We start from the raw sequence: 6598 nt of genomic DNA, 5'->3' as shown, positions 1-6598 counted from the left end.
GATCTAAGGCCAATCAAGGATTTAAAGTTTCTAAATTCCTACATCGACCTCAAGTTAATATACAATGGTAACTCGATCGGCTCACAATCAATTATTTATAGATTAATGGATACCTTATATTTACAAATTCTGGGCAAAAGTTATTAGGTTCCCGTGAAACCATATATTATGCTCTAGATCTGGCTCTGCTCGATGAAAGCCCTAGGAATGCTCACCTTTTAAATGGGCCATATGTGGCGCGGACCTGGATTAATCTAGCCAATGAATTGCTAGAAGTGAAAAATGCTCACCCGTTAAATGGGCCATACGTGGCCCGAACCTGGATTAATTGAGCCAATAAATACCGAAGACCAGATGGTTAAACCAATAGAAACAAATAAACACATGGCATTGTTCCTTTTGACATATTAATACTTACAACCACAAAACAAAATTTTAAATTATCTACACCTTTTTCTTTTTTAAAAGTTTCAGGTAAAGTGAATGAGATAGAATCTGATCGCTCAAACAACTATGAAGAAAAGGATATTCAGGTAATAAGAAATTTATTTCCTTAGCTCGACTTCCTTCAAGTTTGTAACTAAATATCTTCTAAAAATGGTGCAATTTGCGCGCAGTAAAACGTAAGGCGCACATTCGAAGTTTAATTTATGGTCAACATTAGGTTTTAACGTTTGGTATAACAAAAGCTATTTTCTATGTACACTATCTTTTGAACAAAAAATAAATAAAATTCCATGCAAGTATTTTCCGATAATTGTTTTTTTGGAGTTTGATTGGTAAGTAAAAATGTGTTATTTAGAAAAATAAATTGTAAAGATAATTAACTGTCACGATCCGGAATCCCAAACACGGGATCGTGATAGATAGGGCCATTCAAAACCGAACCGTAATCGAAATCGAACCACAAACTTGGCTTAATGGCTTATTGGTATAGGGTTATCGGATTAACGGTTGGTGAACTGATTGAAATTTTATAATTAACGGCTTATCGATTTGGGGGCGGCTTATTCAATTTTCTTAATGGATAAACCCAACCCGTTAAGAATTTTTATATTTGTATTTTTACCCTTATGTATATTAAATATCCCTTTCACTATTTGACAAAGTAGCAGGTACTATTCACCTTCATTAGGTTCACTAAGATATTAACTATTATTGTTTTATCACACATACTAACTTAGTGGTATTAGACTATTGAAAATTTACTTTCAAATTCTTGTGACTTCTGCTAGTTGTGAAAATGCACTTGCATATGGCTATATGGCTTGATGCAATAGCAGAAAGAAAAGAGCCTTATGCAACACTAATTTAGTATATGGCTATATCCATTCTAACCAGATCTTCTAAGGAGAAAAAATAAATTTCTAGTTAGTGACTTCTAGAAATACGGGCATGACAGTGTTATATAAACGGGTTGAATTAATGATTTAAATTTGGTAATTTAATGTCAAGTGGTATATGCACTCATTACTATTTAATTTAGCCGATAAACCGGCCGATAATCGCGAAACCGATACCAATCTGCCCGATATCTTATCGGTTTGGCTAGAGGATTAGTACATTTATTAGCCGATAACCGATAAGTTGAACCGTTAAGCACAACAATTCGCCCGATAAGCAACCCTAGTGATAGCGCCTAACATCAACTTGCTAGGCAAGCCGATGCCAACCATAGAATTAACCAATTTCAACAATTTAAAAGTAGAACATAAATGATTCATAACTGAAATAATCTGAAATATATGTGGTAAAGACATAAGTAACGCGATCCATACTATTCCCAGAAATTCGGATTTACAAGTACATGAGCAACTAGAATACAACAAATGTCACGACCCAAATCTCCCTCCGTAATACGCCGTGATGGCATCTAGTCTCTACGACTAGGTAAGCCTAACAAATTGCGGTAAAACGGAAATGTAAGCAAAATTTAGCAACTAAAGTGCAACATATAATTAAATAACCGATAAGATGCCACTCGGCATGTACAAAACCCAACACTCGAGTATAAATAGTATTTTTCCAAAATTCGATAGTCATAAGTCACAAGCTACAGAAGAAAGCTAGTATCTCTATACACCAGAGTCTAAGAAAATATGGAAGGTAAACGACATAGGAGGAAATAGAGGGGGACTGCGAGGTCTGCAGACGCGGCAAATATACCTTGAAATCTCTAAAATCTCGTTGCTCACTGATAACGAGGCTGATAAGAAGTACCTGGATCTGCATACAAAACATGTGCAAAAGAGTAGCTTGAGTATACCACAACGGTACCCAGAAAGTGCCAAGCCTAACCTCGGTAGAGTAGTGACGAGGTCAGGTCCGGGCCCTACTGGGATAAAATAATAAGACAGAAGATATAATAACATGAAGGAAAAGAAACTGAGAAGTTTACAGAAAGAATTCACAGAGAAATAATAACACAGCACAATGAGATAAACAATCAGGGCACTCCCGAGATACTATCTCGTAGTCCCAAAAGTAAATACTCAACATGGGATCTCCCGAGATACCATCTCATAGTCCCAAAGTAAATATGCAAGGAGATCTCCCAAGGTACCACCTCGTAGTCTCAAAAGTAAATGTGCAGGGGGATCTCGCGAGGTACCGTCTCGTAGTCCCAAAAGTAAATATGCAGAGGGATCTCCCGAGGTATCACCTCGTAGTCCCAAAAGTAAACATAAAGCTCAAATCGGTGGAGAAATCAATTAACAACGAGAATTCTACAGCTAAGGTTGATACAAATCAAGTTAAGGCAAGAATTCAACTAAACATGCTACATGGATTTCAAATAAACATTTAAGGCACGAAGACATGCGAAATTAGACAAAACAGGATAACTACACATGTTAGTATAGCTCAATTAAGATGTAATAGGCTACTACTTAGTGAAAAACCGGATTTATAACAATTAGCACGTGTACGCACTCGTTATCTCGCGTACACGGTGCTCACATATCATAGAAATATCACAATAGTACCAAGTCCTAAGGGGATTTCCCCCACACAAGGTTAGGCAAGCCACTTACCTCGAATCAAGCTCAATCAATCAATAAGAATGTCTTTTCCTCGACTTTTCGACTTCGGATGGCCCAAATCTAGCCAAAAATAATTACATACTATAAATACAACTATAATAAACCAATCCAATTAATGAAATCAGGATTTTGATAAGAATTTAGAAAATCGCACCAAAAAGTCGACTCGGGTCCATGTCTCGGAATCGGGTAAAAGTCACAAAATACGAACACCCATTCAACCACGAGTTCACTCGTACCAAAATTACTCAAATTCGATTCAAAATCCTGATCAAAAACTGAAATTTTGGTTGAAGAACTTTCCAACATTTTCCTAAATTTCTAAACCCAAATCCTTAATTAAATGATGAAATCAACTACAGATTAGTGGAATATAACCATAAATGAGTTAAGAATCATATAGGTTTCCTCTGAAAATTCTTCAAATAATCGCCCAAAACCAAGCTCTCAAAGTCCCAAAATAAAAATGGGATAAAACCCTTGAACTTAGTCTTTTTCTGCTCAGCGATCTCGCTTCTGCGAGGAGTTCACGGCTTCTGTGGTTCCGCACCTGCGGATAAACCATCGCAGGTGCGGACTTAACTTAAGTCCTTAAAATTCGCTTTTGCGATCAAGGGCCGCTTCTGCGCGCCCGTTTTTGCGTTCCTTCTTCCGCTCTTGCGAATCCACCTCTGCGAGACTCGGACCGCATTTGTGGTCCCAGCTGGGCAGGCCCATAGTCTATTTTGTGGCTCGATGGCCGCTTCTGCGGGGTCGAAGCTGTGGCCCAAAGTGCGCATGTGCGATTACACTATGTGCAACAACTTCAGACAATCCAACACATTTCCAAATGATATACTAACCACCCAAAATCAACCTGAGGCCCCCAGGACCTCAACCAAATATACTAACAAGTCCTAAAATATCATACGAATTTAGTCGAGCCCTCAAATCATATCAAACAACAACAAAAACACGAATCACACTCGAATTCAAACTTAATGAACTTGAAACTTCAAACTTCTACAACCGATACCGAAAGTTATCAAATTATGTCTGATTGACATCAAATTTTGAACACAGGCCATATTCGACATTGCAGACCTATCCCAACTTTTGGAAACGAAATACGACCCCAATATCAACAATTTCACTTCCAATCAAACTTCCCAAGAATTCAACTTTCGCCATTTCAAGCCTAATTCAGCTACAGACCTCCAATTCATAATCCGGACACGCTCCTAAGTCCAAAATCATCCAACGGAGCTAACGGAACCGATGAAACTCCATTCCAGAGTTGTCTTCACCCAGTTCCAACTACAGTCAAAATTCTAGAATTTAAGCTTCCGTTTTAGGGACTAAGTGTCCCATTTTACTCCAAAACCAAAAACAAATCCTCCTGGCAAGTCACATAAGCATAAAATGATACGGGGAAAGTAGTAAATAGGGGATCAGGGCTATTACTCTCAAAATGACCGGCCGGATCATTACATCCTCCCCCTTTTAAACAATCGTTCATCCTCGAATGAGTATAGAGACATATCTAAAGGGGTGAAAAAATGAGGATAACGGTTGTGCATATCATGCTCGGTCTCCCAAGTCGCTTCCTCGACCGGGTGACCCCTCCACTGAACCTTCACAGATGCAATGTTCTTTGACCTCAGCTTTCGAACTTGCCTATCCAAAATAGCCACCGGCTCCTCAACATAAGATAAATCCTCATCCAACTGGACTGAGCAAAAGTCCAACACATGAGACGGATCACCGTGATACTTTCAGAGCATAGAAACATGGAACACTAGATGAACTGCAGAGAGACTAGGTTGTAGTGCAAGTCTGTAAGCCATCTCTCCAGCTCGTCGCAACACCTTGAACGGGCCAATATACCTTGGGCTCAGCTTATCCTTCTTTCCGAACCTCATGACACCCTTCATGTGCGAAACTCGGAGCAAGACCCGCTCTCCAACCATGAATGCTACATCGCGAACCTTTCGATCCGCATAACTCTTCGATCTGGACTGGGCTATGCGAAGTCGATACTGAATCCCCTTAACCATCTCCAAAGCATCCTGAATCAAGTCTGTACCCAATAGCCTAGTCTCGCCCGGCTCGAACCAACCCACTGGAGTCTGATACCGCCTACCATACAGAGGCTTATACGGTGCCATCTGAATGCTCGACTGATAACTGTTGTTGTAGGAAAACTCCACAAGTGGCAAAAACTGATCCCAAGAACCTCCAAACTCCATCACACACGCACAGAGCATACCCTCCAGTATTGGAATAGTACGCTCGGACTGTCCGTCCGGCTGAGGGTGAAATGGTGTACTTAACTCAACCTGAGTACCTAACTCATGCTATACGGCCGTCCAGAACTATGATGTAAACTGCATACCCCGGTCAGAGATGATAGACACTGGCACGCCATGAAGCCTGACAATCTCGCGGATATAAATTCAAGCCAACTGCTCGAATTAATAGGTAGTCATCATATGAATGAAATGAGTTGATTTGGTCAGCCTATCCATAATCACCCAAATGGAATCAAACTTCCTCCGAGTGCATGGAAGCCCAACCACGAAATCCATACTGATCCGCTCCCATTTCCACTCTGAAATCTCTAGCTTCTGAAGCAATCCACCCGGTCGCTGATGATAATACTTCACTTGCTGGAAATTTAGACACCGAGCTACATACTCCACGATGTACTTCTTCATTCTCCTCCACCAATAATGTTGCCTCAAGTCCTGATACATCTTCACGACACCCGGATGAATGGAGTATCGCGAAATGTGAGCCTCCTGGAGAATCAACTCATGCAAACCATCTACATTGGGCACACATAGCCTGCCTTGCATCCTCAAAGCACCATCATCTCCAATAGTGACCTCCTTAGCATCACCGTGCTGAACCGTGTCCTTAAGGACAAGTAGGTGGGAGTCATCATACTGACGCTCCCTGGTACGATCATAAAGAGAAGACTAAGAAACCACACAAGCCAAAGCTCGACTCGACTAAAACTAGCCAATCTAACAAACTGGTTGGCCAAATCCTGAACATCCAATGCCAATAGCCTCTCTGCTATTAGTAAATATGCTAGGCTCCCCAAATTCTCCGCCCGGCGACTCAAGGCATCCGCCACCACATTGGCCTTCCCAGGATTCTACAAAATGGTGATATCATAATCCTTAAGCAGCTCCAACCACCTCCGCTAACGCAAGTTAAGATCCTTCTGTTTGAACAGATGCTGCAAACTCCGGTGATCGGTGTAGATCTCACAAAGGACACCGTACAAATAGTGCCGCCAAATCTTCAAGGCATGAACAATAGCTGCTAACTCAAGGTCATGGACATGATAGTTCTTTTCATGCACCTTCAGTTATCTGGACGTGTAGGCAATCACCCTACCGTCCTGCATCAAAATCATGCCGAGCCTAATCCGCGACGCATTACAATATACAATATAAGACCCCGAACCTATACACAATACCAATACTGGGGCTGTAGTCAAAGTTGTCTTGAGCTTCTGAAAGCTCACCTCACACTCCTCTGTCCACTTGAACGAAGCACCCTTTTGG

The 6598-nt window shown here is 40.9% G+C and overlaps 1 protein-coding gene across 1 annotated transcript in view; it reads left to right on the top strand.

The window, feature by feature from the left end:
• Positions 1 to 390: 390 nt before the first annotated feature.
• LOC107778427 (copal-8-ol diphosphate hydratase, chloroplastic-like) overlaps positions 391 to 6598 on the top strand; it is a 39789-nt gene continuing 33581 nt past the window's right edge. The window contains exon 1 of the mRNA XM_075230749.1: positions 391 to 533. The gene's annotated coding sequence lies outside the window, so the exon portion shown is untranslated. The remainder of the gene's footprint in view (positions 534 to 6598) is intronic.

This window comes from Nicotiana tabacum, chromosome 15, assembly GCF_000715075.1.
Source record: "Nicotiana tabacum cultivar K326 chromosome 15, ASM71507v2, whole genome shotgun sequence".
NCBI classification, from domain to species: domain Eukaryota; kingdom Viridiplantae; phylum Streptophyta; class Magnoliopsida; order Solanales; family Solanaceae; genus Nicotiana; species Nicotiana tabacum.
The sequence above is the reverse complement of the archived record's forward strand: the minus strand, read 5'-3'. Positions and strand labels throughout refer to the sequence as shown.